Genomic DNA, 17,714 nt, shown 5'->3' with positions numbered 1-17,714 from the left:
AGGAAAACTCAGTAGATATACATCCAGAAGAAAAGAAGAAAATCTGAAAAATTAGCAATCTATATTTCCATGTGAAGAAACTAAAAAAAAAAAAAAGAGCTAAATGAAGTAGCAGAAAGGACACAATAAAAGGTTAAAGCAGAAATCAATGAAACAGAAAACAAATACGCCATAGAGAAAATAAACAAAGATAAATTTTGGTTGTTTGAAAGTTGAAAACTATTAAAATTGTAACCTGACAATCCTATTCTTGATTAAAAGAAAAGAGAGATGGTGTAGCTTTTTAAAGGAATAAAATATATATATATCTCTATCTGATAGAAATGGGCAATATCTACCAATTAAGATTATAACTAAAATGATTAAAATTAAATAAGCCAATGTCTTAAAAAACCACAATTTATTGAAATTGACACAAGATGGCAGATTAAATGCAAATTATTGCGTATGTTTAAAAAATCGAATTCACAATTTAAACTTTCCACTAAGAAAACTCTGAGTCAAAAAGATCTCACTTTGAATCCTTCCAAAAATTTAGGGAAGTAATTTCATTATTGTTACAAAAAGTTTTTTGGGAATAGAAGCAGAAGGAAAATATTCCCCCAACTTTTTAATGGCAAGCGTAAGTTGTTGCCAAAACAAAGCATGGACACTTTAAGAATGGAAATTCGCAAACAGATTTATTTCAAGAACATAGACATAAAAATATGAAAAAATAACTATTAGTGAAATTAATCCAGTAATGCATAAAGCAGTGTTTTTTCTAATAATGTAAAGGCAGTGTAACATTTGTAAGTCAATCATTGTAACTTACTGCATTAATAAAATAAAGGAGAAAAAATAGGATCATCTGATCAGATGCAGAACAATATTGATAAAGTCAATACCCATTTCTTTCTTTCTTTCTTTTTTTCTTTTATTTCTTTTCTTTTTTTTTCTTCTTTTTTTTTCTTCTTGGCTCTGGGCAAACTGGTAATAAAGGAAAATTTCATTACACTGATAAGGGACATTGTATATAGTTGGTTATTCCAACCTAACAAATCATCTCAAAACTCAATGACTAACAAAAATACATATTTTTTGCTCTTGATTCTGTTAGTTGGCTGATTCTGGATAGGTTTGAAGTTGACAAAGAGTGAATGAAATATTCAAGTGAATTCTTTAAAATAGCATCAAACACTGGGGCGCCTGGGTGGCGCAGTCGGTTAAGTGTCCGACTTCAGCCAGGTCACGATCTCGCGGTCCGTGAGTTCGAGCCCCGCGTCGGGCTCTGGGCTGATGGCTCAGAGCCTGGAGCCTGTTTCCGATTCTGTGTCTCCCTCTCTCTCTGCCCCTCCCCCGTTCATGCTCTGTCTCTCTCTGTCCCAAAAATAAATAAACGTTGAAAAAAAAATTAAAAAAAAAATAAAATAAAATAGCATCAAACATACCTGGGAGTAAATCTAATGAAAGACGTGCAAAACTTCTACATGGAAAGTTACAAAGCAAACATTACTGAGGACAAAAAGAAAACGAACAAATAATGCAATAAATGCATGTGACCGATCAGAAGACTCATCATTTAAAGATACAAACTATATCCTCCCAAAATAGCAGATGCAACGTAATACCAATCAAAATTCCAGCAGGGTTGTGTGTGTGTGGATTGAAAATTGATTCTAAAATGCATGTGGAAATTCAAAGACCCAAGAATGGCAAAGATCAATGCACAGGAGGAGGTACATTACCATGTTTTATTATAAAGTTACTATAAAAGTGTGAGATATTGACACAATCAGACAAACAATTCAGTGAGACCCCAGAAAGAATCCAGAATGATATGCCACACCATTTATAACAATGATGCATCATAGTATTTACAATAACCACACCATTTATAACAAAAGTGCCACTGAAATGTAGGGAAGAAAGATTGATATTTTCAGCAGATGATGCTGGATAAGTTGGGTATCTCTATGGGAAAATAGATGAACCTTCAACTTTTCCATAGATGATGCCAAATCAATTTGATATTCAAGTGGAAGAAAAATTGAATTAAACTTTTTCTCACATCTCTCACCATATGTAAAAACGAATTCCAGGTGGATTGAAGATTCCAGTTGAAGATCTACATGTGAAAGGTAAATGAATAAAGCTTCTGTCCAAAATCGGAGACTGTTCATGGCTATGACATGCGTGAGAGTGGCTTTATAAATTTGACTGTGAGACGTCACTTGTGACAGAATATATTTTATATTATAGAATCTCATCTCTATAGAGACTGTCTCTCCAAAATAAATAAAAGTGATCAATGGTGCTGGAAATCACAACAATGGTGACCTTGGTGGGCTAATTGCTGTGAATTTGTGCAGTACTGTCTTCTGAATGTGTACAGTCTTTTAAAGCACTGGCTATATTTATAAAACTATTTATGTTAATATCAAAAAGTATCACATGCCTGGGGTGCCTGGGTGGATCAGTTGGTTGAGTGTCAGACTTCAACTCAGGTCATGATCTCATGGTTTGTGAGTTCGAGCCTCGTGTCGGGGGTCTGTGCTGACAGCTCCGAGTCTGGAGCCTGCTTGGGATTCTGTGTCTCCCTCTCTCTCTGCCCCTCCCCTGCTTGCATTCTCTCTCTCTCTCTCTCTCTCTTTCTCTCTCAGAAATAAATTAACATTAAAAAAAAGTATCACATGCCTACGAATAAATTAAAGATGGAAAAGCTTCCGTAGAGATAGTTACAATATAAAAATTATTGAGAAAAATGGAAAAAAAATGAATGAATAAATGGATGAGGTGACATTTTCATGAGCTGGAAGGCTCATGATTGTAGATATGGCAAATGTAGCCTCAAAGAATGAATGCAAAACAATCACAATCAAGAGATGCTTTGTTACATTACATTATAAAATGTATGTATGTTCTACCTCAACAGAAAATTAGCACAAAAAAGCAAATAAGACATAAAATGAATTGTAATTACCTCCAAAAAAAAAAAAAAGAAAGGAAAAAAGAAATAAATATGCTGTAGCTGCAGGGCACTCTTTCCTGTTTAGAAGATGAGGATGTATGAGTATCTACATACCATGCTAACACATTCCATTCCTCGTGCCAAATTTCTCACCTTCTCAAATTGCATGAGCACAAATGTTTTGGACCTTCATACCTATGACACTCTGGGAAATGGCCTTTCCATCCCTCGGTAATATTTTATAAGTGAACTTGGTGTGGAAAGGATCACTGGCCTGAAACATGTGTTTAATGTTGATTCATTTTTGACAGACAGCGAGACAGAGCATGAGCAGGGGAGGGGCAGAGAGAGAGGGAGACCCAGAATCCGAAGCAGGCTCCAGGCCCTGAGCCATCAGCACAGAGCCTGATGCAGGGCTCGAACACACAGACCGCGAGATCAAGACCTGAACCGAAGTCGGACGCTCAACCGACTGAGCCACCCAGGTGCCCCTGAAATATATGTTTGATAGTAGAACTGTTTGCAGCCCTGTCAGTGATCGTGATGGAGCACAGAGAGGTGCATGTGTGTAAGTATTGTGAGGCCATCACCATGTACTTCACTATAACATGAGATGCAGCAGGAAAGAAAGTTGGACTGAAAAGGCCCTATGATTCTGCTCCCTCCTTTACAGCCAAAATCCGTGACTGAGCATAGCACGCAGCAACTCCATGTGGAAGGAATTTATGGATGTGAAGTTACTGAAAGAAAATAAAGTATGTTCTATTTATATAATAATAATTTTATCATAATTCCACACAGTATTTCATGGAATTATTGAACAGATGATTTGCGAATCTTTAGAGATAAATTAATTCAGCTGCAACTTGACACAGATTTCACCTGGCCTGTGGTTTTCTAAATGCTCTTTCAACACCCCAGAAATGAAAAGTTCATTATTTTATGATGTAATTTATTAAATTCTTTACAGACATCTATTATATTATTAGAAGACACTTAGGCTAATGTAAAATCCATTTTCCTGTAGTTTATATTGGTTTCTATTCTTCCCTGTGGTGCCATGTAGAGTGACAGTTTAATTTCAGGCAAAGTCACACATACTTTTAATATATATATATATATATTTTAATTTGAGAGAGGGAGAGAGCGTGAGTGGCGAAGAGGGGCAGAGAGAAAGAGAAAGAGAATCTTAAGCAAGTTCCACGCTCAGTGCGGAGCCCTACACAGGACTTTATCGCACAACCCTGGGATGATGACCTGAGCTGAAATCAAGCCAGATGCTCAACTGATGGAGCCACCCATGTGCCCTTCTACTTTTAAATTTTTTACAATATTATTCGGTCTTCGAAACGAAATAAAATTGAACTAACCAACATATTATAGTTAATAAACAGTTTTTAAACGTGAAGTTTGATTTTTCATGGACGAGTTGCCAATTGATTTCCAGCCTAGGCTTTTGTTTTTTTAAAGTTTATTTATTCACGAGAGAGAGAGAGAGAGAGAGAGAGAGAGAGAATTCCAACCAAGCTCCACTGTCAGCACAGAGCCCGAAGTGGGGTTTGATCTCACAACCATGAGGTCGCTACCTGAGCCTGTATCCAGAGTCAGATGCGTACCCAACTGAGTCACCCAGGTGCCCCCACTCTAGACCTTGTTTATGCGTGTCTTCTTTATCCAAAAGTACAACATCATCAAGTCCGTCACGGAAGCCAGACATCCTCGAATCCTCTCTTCCTCAAATCCTCCACATCTAACCCATCAGCACATTCTATAGGCTTTACCTACATCGGTTGCCTGACTCCACTTTTGATACCTACAGTCCATTCTCCGCACAGAGCTAGAGATCTTGCTAAAATTATAAAATGATGATATTTTATAGTAGGCACACTTCTAAGCTAGCCCACAATAATCTCCATCTCCTGATATTCATGCCACTGTGCAATTCCCTCCTCCTAAGAACTGAGTGGACACATTGGCGTCTAATGGATAGAACATGACAAAAGTAATGGCATATTACTTTTGACCTTAGGTTACAGAAGACTGTGACTTCTATCTTGTTTGCTCTTTCTCTCCCTCTGGCTCTTCTCAGTCACACCTTCTAAAGAATCGAGCTGCCATGCTGTGAATTACCTTATGGAGAGACTCACGGGGCAAGAAAGTGAGGATGGCCTCCAGCCAACAGCCAAGAAGAAACTGAGGCCCTCAGTTCAACAGTCCACGTGAAACTGAACCCTGCCAACAATCGCTGAAGTGAGCTTGGAAATGGATCGTTCCAAGATGGAACGATGGCTCCAGTTGAGCCATGAGATGGGTGGATCTCCAGCCAGCACTTTGATTGCATCTCTGTGAGGCATCTTGAGCCACAGGTCCCAGATAAATTGCACCTGGATTCCTGAACTAGAGAAACTGTGAGGTGATAAATATTGTTGTCTTGAGCCTCTAAGTTTTGGGGCACTTGTTAGAAATAGATTACTAGTACGTACTCTTCCGCTTAAAACCCTTTAATCACTTTCAATAAAACAATCTTTTCGACTAAAAATCGACAGCCCACTGCCGACGGCTCTCTTCACCCCTTGTGCTTCTCCGCAGTTTCCAGAGCTCCAGCCCAAGCTTCTTTTACTTCTTGGAGCCACTTAAACTCTTGTTCACTTGGGACTTTTGTTCGTGGTGATCTCTTTGCTGGCATGTCTTCATGTCCTATCTTCTTCTGGCAGATCTAACCGCATCCTTTTGTCTTCCCTGAACCTCTAATGAGCCTCTTTGAGCCTCTAATGAGTCTCTTTAGATACCCTAACTCTACGCTAGGTTCAGAGCACTTTTCAAACTTGATATAATTTCAGTTATGGGGCTGCTTCTCTTTTTTCATCTGCCTCTCTTACTGAGATCCGGTTAAGCCAGGATTCTGACATGGAGCCCAAGGATCCCACCTGTACATCGCTGCCACAACACTAGCCTTTGCTTTGTTTGTAACCTTCTAGAAGTTAAGGCATTTGTTATCAAAATGTCTCTGCAGTTTTGAGGGTGCAATCTGAATAGAGAAAAGGGTTCAAATAGCATTTAGAATAAGGAGCAGTAAAGAGTTACAACAACAAGTAGGTCCAAATGGATGTGAGTTGCTAGCCTTTTAATTCTCATCATAGAACCTTTCTTCTGCTCATATGTTGTTCTTGGGAGAGTTTTATTTTTCCCCCAAGATTATATAGTGAAGAAACAATCTAGGAATTAATTTCTCGGTAATGCGACATGTAGATTGCTATTAAAATTTTAAAACCCTTCAAAAGATTGAATTGGATTCTTAGCTGATAGAGGAAGACAGCGTTTTTTCCTTCGCCGGCCATGATGTCCAGCCTAAAGAACACTTGAAACTATTTAAACTATTTAAAGTACATTGGTATGCACTGTTTTATCTTAATATCTTCATAGTTATATATTAAGGAAAGAGTCATCTGGGATGAATGAGTATTGAGAAAAAAAGATCAGAGAATGGTTATATTTTAAGATTATATCACCACATTTTAACAGTTGTGAAGACTGCACAGACTGAGTAAAGTCATACCCAAAACGTTAAAAACCCAGGGCCTTCTAGAAGGTTTTAATATAGGAGCTCTGAAATCCTGAAAAGTAAAGCAGTGCATGACTCCTTATCCCAATAAAATGTAACAGCATTGAAGACAAGAGTCTATTGCTTAGGTTTTAACCACATTGGGCACCCAAAAGTGGGCATACCACTTTTAATGTGATTCAAACTCTAAAATGAATTCATTCTCAGTTGGTCAATTTTATTCGCCTCATTTATTGAATGATTCTCCAAACGACAAGAAAGGACAGTCAGTCCTTTCTTCCCTTTGAAAACACTCAAGCTTCCTTTTTCTTTTTTCTTCTGCTGCTTGCCTCAGGGACATTTTATGCTTAAAAGCCCTTGGATTGATTTCTGTGCCCATTGGTGCTTCCATTTACCATCTGTTGGTTGAGGTGTTTATATATTTAGCAACACAGGAAAGATGGAACATGAGAAATTGGGGAAGTTGGAAAGGATAGGACAGAGAAACTATCAAACTCTTTGTATGAACAGTACTGCTTCATAATATGTGGCTAGTTTCAATAAGATATGAAGTTTTAAGATTAGTAAATAACTTGAAATAAAAACACTGAAACAGAGGAAAAAGTAGGGCTTTGGTAACATTGGTTACAAGAATGTGTAAACGATGTTAATATACACTGAGACTTCTGAAAATAGACAAGTCGAAAAAGCTTTACTCATAATCTTTAAAAATCACAAACCTGTCAAAGACCTTATTATTCGTGGAGGGAAAATGTCGACATCAAACTTGAGAGTGAAACCATATCATGTCCCTCTTTAGCCACTTGGTCAATTTATTGCTGCCTTGAGAGCCAAGGAAGCTCTTTAATGGGACCAAGACACCCTCACATATGCAAAGAGAGAGCAGCAGGATTAACTTGGTGAAAATGTGATTTAATTGTGCAAATGCTTTTGGCATTTTCACATTGTATAAATGAATCCTTTTTAAAGTGGACGGAAAGACAAGCATCTTAGAATAACATGAAGGTATCTTCCTGGGGTCTGAAAAACTCAGAGAGAATAGCTTGTGGAATCTTATATCACATAAGTTATCCTCTGAGCTTTTAACACACACACACACACACACACACACACACACACACACATTTGAACAACCAATGGAAAACATTACTCATTTGTTTATGTGTCTGGCTTTCTTGGCATTCTCTCTCCCTTCTTCTCCTCTCACCGCTTCATATGGTTTGCCTTATTTTCTGCACCTCCCTCCTGGTTCTCCGGTGACTCTGCACCTCCTTATGGTGGAGCCTGGCCAATGTCAACCATTGTTCCCATGATGTTTACTACTTTCATTAAATCAGGCTGCATCTGGAATGTACTTCCAAGATTTCTCTTCCCACAGCAATAGCTGCTCCCACAAAGAATACATTTGCCTAATGTGTCAACATCTGGAAAATCTGTGGCAATTGCAGCTTACGGTCCACAGTCAAAGCCCTGACATCAGCAAATGCATGAGGCAATCGCGAGGAAGGAACTCAGGACATCAAAAACAATACACACAGGGAGTACTTGACCCAACCCACTCCTGTGTCCTCTAAAGGAATTCGGCAACATTTATTTTTTCTTAAGGACGGATCTTCAGAAGGGAAGGATCACAGTCAAATCACAGGAATTTAGATCCATAAGAAAACTTAGAGATCATGTGGTTTGTATGCCCAATACCCTAGTTTAGAGATGAGAATCCAGATAATGAGGGCAAGAAAAAACACACTTGGTGACTTTTAATTACCTGGAACTTTTATATAGATACAAATCAAAACTTGAATTAGATTAGGTTTTTACTAACCACTGTACTCTCAACCTGGAAAACTTGTATGTGTGTATGTATATGAATATTTTTGCTAGTATCTATTTTGAAAAAATACAACAGAAGGATCTGACTCTCTATGATAATGAACATATTATCATGTAATGCATTTCATAAAATTAACATATAACTTTACAAAGCTGTAAAAACCGTGTTGTAACTGGTAGTTGACATAAATTAATGTTGTCTCGTCATTTAATGGTGTACTTATGGATGTCAGTCTCGTACTTTTTAAAAATATTTTTAAGTCAGTAAGTGTTACCCACTTCAGGTCCCAAACATTGCTACGTGTCCTTGGAAAACCATGGGGTCACTGATAACGTGACTATATTGCCTAGTAAATCAAATAGTCCTGAGCTGATATATTGGCAAGAGATCTGAACTAAGCAAAAGAAATAGGCTCATGTTTTGCCCCTAACTTGATAGATAGCCTTTGGCAAGTCACTTTTCCTATCTGGACCTCAGCTGAAAAAATGATGGGATTAGACCACTCATGTTTATGTCAGTTCCAGCTCTAGGATACTCAGAGACTATTTTGAAAACAAGGAATAAAAATTTAAATCCAGGGAGGGAGGTGAAACATCATTCATGCAATAAATGTTGTTTGGATTGGAGTGAAGTTAAAGTGTTCATCAAAATTTACAGGTAATAGTCACTCCCTGAAGAAAAGTACTGCCTTTTCTTTCAAAAAATAATCTCTATGGGGCAAGGGGGCAAAACTAGAAACAAATATACCATATTTGAGTCTCATTTTTTCATGAACTTCTTACTTGCTCGACTTACACTGGCAAAATATTGCATCTGAAACTAAGATCATACAGTTTCAATTATCCATCTTTTTGTTTCTTTTTTTCTTTCTTTTTTTTTCCTTGTTTGCTTTGTGAGTTTTAAGACTGAGATAAAATCTCAGAAAATCTTTTATTTTTTGAAAAAATAATTTGATGTTTATTTATTTTTGAGAGGGAGAGAGAGAGAGAGAGAGAGAGAGAGAGAGAATGCGTGCAAGGTGGGGAGAGGCAGAGAGAGAGGGAGACACAGAATCCCAAGCAGGCTCCAGGCTCTGAGCTGTCAGCACAGAGCCCAACGCGGGGCTCAAACTCACAAACTATGAAATCATGACCTGAGCTGAAGTCGGACCTTCAACAGAATGAGCCACACAGGCGCCCCTCAGAAACTCTTTTGAAAGGACATTTAGTTTTCATTTATTTTTGAGATTTTCTAAGATGATTGATAACTATTAAATTGGTTACATTGATAAATATTAAATTAAAAAGATATACCCTTTTTTGTGGATAACTTAGGTGGTCATCTCATTGGTGTTAAGGCAAATGTCTAAGTTTTCATCGTGTCTTTCAAGACACTACCCACTCTCGTCCAGTTCTGCATCTCTGGCTCTCTCCCTTCACTCTTCTCCTTGCTAACTACCTTCTCTAGAGACTTCTCTCAGTACTGGGAAGACTCCATGTCCATTCTCTCTCAGGGCTTTTGGTTAAAAAAAAAACAACAACAACATATATATATATAAATATATATATATATATATATATATTTCCATGAGGCACCTGTGTGGCTCAGGTGGCCAAATGTCCAACTGTAGATTTCAGGTCAGGTCATGATCTCACAGTCTATGAGTTCGAACCCTGCATCCGGCTCCTTGCTGGCACTGTACAGCCTGGTTGGCATTCTCTCTCTCTCCCTCTGTCTGCCCATCCCCAGTTTGTACTCTCTGTCTCTCTTTCAAAGCAAATAAATAAACTTAAAAATATATATATACTTTTAATCTAATTTTTGAAGAAATGTGCATAGTGTCAAAAGTCAAATCATTTTCTACTGTTTCTAACTAAGCAAAATTCTGAACGTTAGGAAAAAAGAAAATTTCTCTGCGGCACACTTGATTCTCATTCCCTAGAGGAAGTCACGTACACATCTTTTAGGTGTTTTTCCTAATACTGTCCTTCGTATCTCTATATAATGTGCTGTACTGCCATTGCTTGAGTGTTTGTTAAGGCAGTTCTACTGACTTCCTCACTTGAAAATAGCTGCCCCGAACCCACTCTGTCCTTCAACTTGTACACATCTACCCCCATTTCTCATCCTAGCACAATTGTATTATAACTTAGAAAGACCCCAATTACTGGTCATAATATGTGTTTATCCAAATTTTATTTTCAGGTAACTCGTGGCTATATTTTCTTTCTTTATTACATCTTTTCTTTAATTTTCTTGTCTATTTTTTTTAATTTTTAATGTTTATTTTTAAGAGAGACAGAGCATGAGCAGGAGAGGAGCAGAGAGAGAGGGAGACGCAGAATCCGAAGCGGGCTCCAGGCTCCGAGCCATCAGCGCAGAGCCCGATGCAGGGCTGGAACTCACGGACCTCGAGATCATGACCTGAGCCAAAGTTGGCCGCTCAACCCACTGAGCCACCCAGGTGCCTCTTTTTGTCTAGTTTTGCATGTGACTGTGATTTTACCCCCAAATTCTTGTACTAGAAGCCCAAATCTTTAAATAACCTGTTCAAAAATATTCCAGAGTTTTTCTTAAAAAATACTTTTTATTTGAAGATTGGTCTCCTGGAGCCCACTGTCTTCCTGCTGCAATAAGGATGGTCTCCCCTTGGGCCTGTTGGACCCCTGTCATCCCGAGGTTTGCCTTCAGGACTTAGAGCTTTCCTACTCCTTTTTGTTGTTGTTGTCGGGTCCTCTGCTCCTTGGGTTCTATGTCTCTCTCTTCTAGGTTTCTTTCCTTGACTAGTGGGATGCACATCTGTGGATTCATAAAAAGGGAGCATAGGGAAAGGATTTAGTTTCTGAGAACATGCCTTTCTAAAATTGTCTTTGTTGGGCCTTCATTTTTGATTGAGCATTAAACTGGCTGCATAATTTCAGATTATAAGTAATTTTCTCTTGAAACTTAATCTTCAACTCCCAATCAAATGTTTATTTCTGTTATCCTATTTTTTATTTCCAGAACTATTCGTTGTTGCTTCTTGTTTCCATTATTTTTATAGCCTCCTTTTCTTATTTTTTTCTTCAATGTTTTTTCTGTTCCATGCATTGTGTCTGTTTCTTTAAAAAAATGTTTTTAATCATTATTTAAGTGTGGGGATACCAAAATGTGATTGGAAATTCCGGATTTCCCTATAGGATAATCTGGATTGGCTGTTTCACGAGGTGTCATCTTTCTCCAGAAAGGAATCTTATTTCCTGTCTACAAGTTATCATCCTGATTGCTCACTTGGGGGGCTATTTGTAAAGAGATCTAGTGCGGTCTTACCTTTCAGTGTAGGATTTGATTTCATCTAATGGTTCTCCATATGTTATCCCGTCTTCAACTATGACTAGTGTCCGTGAGTCCAAAACTTCTCTGGTTTTTTATAAAGTAAGTATCTAATTTTTGCCAAGGTTCGGGAATGTTGAACTAATAGGACCAGAGAGTAAAATGATGGCTCCAGAGGCTGGTAGGTGGTGGAAATGGTGAGATACTGGGCAGCGATAGAAACATCCAGTTATAAGATAAGTTCTGGGAATCCAATGTACGCCATGGTGACTGCAATTAATGATACTATATAGTATACTTGAAATTTGCTGAGAGAGTAGATCTTAAGTGTTCTCACCACCATCACCACCACACACACACACACACACACACACACACACACACACACACACGGTGACTATGTGAGGTGATAGATGTGTTAATTAACTTGATTATGGTAATGGTTTTATAATGTCTACTTCTACTAAATCGTCACATTGTACATTCTAAACATTTGCAGTTTTGTCAATTATACCTCAACAAAGCCAGAAATTTTTTTAAAAAATGAAACAGAAAGGTTTATTGCTCACTTGTACTGAATCACCAATGAGATTGCCATTCTCACTCTAGGTCCTTGACTCTGCTCTCTGGAACACTGCTGGTTGTGGTAGAAAAAAAAATGCCTGCTGGATCTTCTCCTAGAGGTCATTTTCACCCATCACCCATACACATTGGCCACAACTGGTTATATGAGCCCAAACTTCAAGGCAGCAGGCAAGTAAATCCTGTTCCTCCCACCTAGAAGTAAACCTGACATTAGGGACCAGTTGTCGTGTCTTGTGGGCTGGTGGCTGTCTCTTAGTCAGGGCTTAGAACATACTGAGGCAGGCACCTCCTGTGTATTCTGGCCTCAAAATCTAATCCAACACTCCCCAAATGCTATCCTCAAACAATGCACTATGAATGCCTGTCGTTGTCAGACAGAAACCAGGCACCATTTTCAGAAAGGGATGCTGGGACACACAGGTCAAGGCTTCTCCTCTGGGCTGCACAGGACACAGAAACACCTGAGGGTAATGAAGTCTCACTGTCCATAGACAATCTAAGCATTCTCAAGAAAGTTAGGTAAGTTGTCTAGGCTCGAACAGCAAATACAAACTAATCTTTCATGGGACCCATGTCCTTGACTCCAAGTTCAATATAATTTTCATCATTGTGGTGTGTCCCAGACTTTACACAATTATAGTTTTACCCTACCTTTAAAAAACCTGCTCTGATATTTGTATCTTTATTTCTAATGACGTAAGTTTTGGCTTAGAGACATTTATTTTCAAAGAAGATTAGTTCACAAGAGACTAAAGGTGCATATTCAGGAGGGACCATGGTCCTGCACGGAAAAAGTTGTTCCCAGAATTCAAATGCAGAATCTAGGAATGCCCGTGCAGAAAAGATCCCTGGTCCCACGGGACTGAGAAGTCTAGAAGGTAGGACCAGAGAGCAGGTGGACGTGGGGTTCTTGCAGTTCTGCACCGAAAGAGGAAAGAGCTTGAAAGAATGAGAGAAGGTTCTGCTAGGGCTGAAGATGGAAATGGACGGAAGTTTGGAATCGAGGGTCTGGGACATTATGGGCCTCACTGAGACAGCAAGATTGAGGCTTGAGTCTAGGAAAGAGCACTGGAGTTGAAGAGAGCAATCTGGAGGAGGAAGAATCAAGGTGGAAATTAAGGAGTAGGTTGGCTAGGGAGGCATGGAACTGGAGGTTCAAATAGCCATAAGCAACGATTTAGGGAAGCGAGAAGAGTGCAGGGTCTTAGGTTGTTTTTAGGCGAGAGAGGCAAGGAGGGGATGTTGAGGTGGGGTTAAAGGGATGGCTTTGGGACTGGGGTGGGGCAGCAGGTGCCCTGGGAACCAAGTGTGTTGACCCGGGCTGGCAAGAAAGAGTCATGCATCATGTCAAAGCCGTCATGTGTGATGTGACCCCACTGTGGCGGCCATCTCTGCTTTTCCGAGATGGGACTTTGAATGAACCACTTTCGGTGAAAAATAGGCAAAGGGAATTGGCGTGAATACCATACTCCCTCTGTTATTTTTGCTTAGCGCTCAGTGCTTCTCCCCCAAATCAAGTCCCAGCAAAGCAATGAACAGCATAGAAGGAATGTTTGTTTGTATGTATTAATTCAATAACATGTGCGTCCTGATCTTTCAATGGTTTTGTGGTTGCAATGAACGCATGGGGAAAAGTATTGAGGAGAGTCTAAATCGCCCACGTTTTTTTTTACTTTTGTTTTCAGATTTTGCTTCATAACTTAAACTGATGAAAATAATCAAGAGCTTAGTCAGTGGAGTGGGTGTTACAAAGATTATTAATTTATTTGATGCACACTGAAAATGTTTTCTGATTTTTTCCCTCCATAAACAACAAAGTAAAGAACTTTTGCCTTTTTAAACTAGGAAACTAGGGAACCCTGCTGTTTATAATAATGTCTTCTTGGGGGAGGGGGTAGGATAAGAAGATATTTTATTCTCTCTCTCTCTCTCTCTCTTTTTGGGAAGAAACATTGAAATTAGTACTAAAATCTGTAGTGAAAGAGTTTGCTTTATAATGTTAACTTTATAAAGTCTGCTGACATCGGGGCCTTGGGGCCCAATGCTTTAAGGCATCTTGTTTTACCCTGAAAGACACCTCCTTGTTGGAAAGACTTGTCCTTTCAACAAAGAAAAGTCACTGGCTGGTAATCTAATCTTTGAAAAAGAGTTTGGATTTTCTGGCAACAAAAAAGAGAAAAGCACTATTGGGGAAAAAAATAAACTTGAAACTAAAAGCTTGAGAGGAAGAGGAAAAAAAAAAACAAACGAAACGTCTCAAAAATAATTACTATGCAGGCCATTTCATCTGTTAAAAGGCTTGGTGCGGGGGAAAGAACTTGGTATTGTCTTGTCCCATCACCAGCTTCAGTTAGAAACCTGTCCAGAGTTCACCGGAGGGAGGAAACAACTCACAAAAGATAATTTTTCTCTTTAAAGATGTTCTTGTTTTTACTGATGAGAAAAGAAAAAAATGAGCCTCTCTCCCTCCCCATCTGCCCCAGGCTGCTGTATTTTTAGCAGTAAGGACAACAAGCAATTTTTTATTGCCTTGGAATAAGGCATGCCACATGTTGAATATAATCATGATGATAAGAATGATTGAATTGTTTTTGCAATTGTCACTGGGTCATATTGGCAACCTTTAAAAACCAGAATGTCAGGAAGTGATATGGGAAGGAACTGTTAAAAACAAATGTGCGCTCCTAACTTTTTTGATACGCCCAAGTTCTTTTTGGTATAAAGTTTGTATTTTCTACTCTAATGTTTCTTGAATTATGTTTTTCTGTAGTTCTGAAGTATTGCTGTAACAAAATATCACAGACTGGGTGGCTTAAGCTGTAGAAATGTAGTTGCTCACAGTTCAGAAAGGTAGAAGTCAAAGATCAAGGTTGAGCCTAATTCATTTCTGGTGAAAGCCCTCTTCCTGGCTTGCAGACGGCCACCATTTTGCTGCATGGTCATGTGGCCTCTTCATTGTTTTATGTGTATGGAGAGACAGAGAGAGAGAGAGAGAGAGAAAGAGAGAATCTTCCTCTTCTTATGAGGCCACCTGTCCTATTGGATTAGGGCTCTACCCTTATGACTTTATTTAACCTTAATTACCTCCCAAAGATCTGGTCTCCAAATACAGTCACATTAGGGGTTGGGACTTCAACATATGAATTGGGCAGGGGTGGGATATGACTGAGTTCATAGCAATTCCATATATATATATCTATTTCATATATATATTCCATATATATATTCATATATATATATTCCATATATATTCATATATATATTCCATATATATTCATATATATATTCCATATATATTCATATATATATTCATATATATATTCATATATATATTCCATATATATATTCCATATATATTCCATATATATTCATATATATATTCATATATATATTCCATATATATATTCATATATATATTCCATATATATTCATATATATATTCCATATATATATTCCATATATATATTCCATATATATATGGCTTATGCATTCATCAATGATAAAAACATGAAAGATAATCTATTTCTTGATAGTAATGCATTGCTATAAAAACCTGAAAGTACCTAAATGATATAAAGAGAACATTTATTTCATTTTATTAAAAAAATTTAAGTTTATTTACTTATTTTGAGAGAGAGAGAACAAGCAGGGGAGAGCCAGAGAGAGAGAGAGAGAGAGAGAGAGAGAGAGAATCCCAAGCAGTCTCCACACTGACTGTATGGAGCCTGATGTGGGGCTCGAACCCACAAACCATGAGATCGTGACCTGAGCTGAAACCAAGAGTCAGACCCTTAACCAACTGAGCCACCCAGGTGCCCCTGAAGGGACCATTTAAACTTGCATTGTACAGTCAGTGTTTAAAATACGCAACAGCTTACATTTGGGTTACGCTTATTATTATTATTTTTTTCAGTATACTTCCTGGTCAAATATTTTGTGTGATCCTTACAAGGCACTTGTGATGAGAAACCTATCATTAAGCCTTGGCTGAGGAAACTGGGTCACAACATAGTGGAGAGAGTGGTAAGTGCCCTGTGAAAGGAGAAGATCGGGAGAGAAGTTCCAGCTCTTTCCCTGTGGGAGGCTGAACTGGTAGCTTGGGAGATGGGACCCTCTTTAAAATGAAAGTGTTGTCTTGGGTGACACCCTAAGGTTCCTCCTGGCTCTAAAATAGTCTGCGTTTCTACAAAACACAAAGAAAATGAAGAGATCTGCTGTCAGGCTCATAGAAAATTAATAAAAATCGTGGGTTTCAAACCCTGTTTTCCTGACGTAGAGCTAATGGAAATTTCCAGAAAGTATTAAAGGTCCAGTGTCAAGTCCCTTATCCTAATTGTCTTGACAGCATTGAAGTCTTATGTTTGCTTACTTCAGTGGTAAAAACACAGAAGAACATCTCCCTTTAAGATTTAATAAGGGAAAATACCTGCTTTACGTCCTATAGAGAGTGGTGTTTTTTCTTAGAAAAGAGAGAAAAGATGACGACCGCAGATGTTTAAGAGGATGGCTATAAATTCAGTGGGCTATAAACAAGAATTGTGATGGGAATAAAATCCAATGCCCTTATAGGGAAACCCAGACATGCAAAGATTTGTACATGAGCCTCGCGTTAGTTTTTTTTTTTTTTTTTTTTTTTTTAAGAAGCTTGTGGTGGTACTAAGGGCTTGCCTGTAAAATGAGACATGAATGATGTCTGGCAGATCAGAAGCACAAAGAAGGATCCGAGAGCCCTTGTGTTTACACTTGCACAATGACGGTTGTAAGCAGATCTTTCTAAACACGACAGAGCAATTTAGAAGGATTAAGATCTGAATGTAGCAGTGGGTGCCACAATTTTCCTCCTTTCTAAAGCTTCATGAAATTAAGTTCCTCCATGCTGATAAACCTAGAACAAAGGGATTTTCAAAACTCCTTTTAAGGAATTTGCTCTCTTATGGGATCTTTGCTTGCCACTTGAGTTTATAATGTTGTTTCTTTGTTCTATGGGGATAATCCATTTTGGTTATTTTCCACGTCGTAGCAAACAGTTTCAACGAGGCAGCTCCCTAAAGCTAAAGAAGAAGGCACAGCAGTCTCTCAGTTCCTGCGGAAGAGAACGTTTGCACATATTCGGAATATAATGGAACGTGTCTTTCGGTTTGTGAGTCATTCTTAATTTATCTCCATCCCAAGATAAATTCACTTTGGGGGGGGGGGGGAATTGCAAGACAGTGCGCCGTCATGTTTGATTTATGTTCGAATAAAAGAAAAATTCAAATGCTGAAGCTTTTCTCTAATGCTGTCCTGAGAGTTCACGTCTCAGTGCTGCCTTTCAGGTGAGATCACATCATGATGAGTCCTTTGGCTACTGCATTTAGCTAACACTCTCAAATTCTCACATTCCACCTCATGTTGGGGAGAAATCACAGCTGCACGGGAAGAGAAAAGGACATAAGTTTTGATACATTAGATTAGAAGTAACTCAAAGAACAGTCATAAGTTTATGGCCAAGTTGT

Source organism: Herpailurus yagouaroundi, unplaced genomic scaffold, assembly GCF_014898765.1.
Source record: "Herpailurus yagouaroundi ecotype Mexico unplaced genomic scaffold, PumYag 162, whole genome shotgun sequence".
NCBI lineage: Eukaryota > Metazoa > Chordata > Mammalia > Carnivora > Felidae > Herpailurus > Herpailurus yagouaroundi.
Note: the sequence above shows the minus strand (reverse complement) of the source record.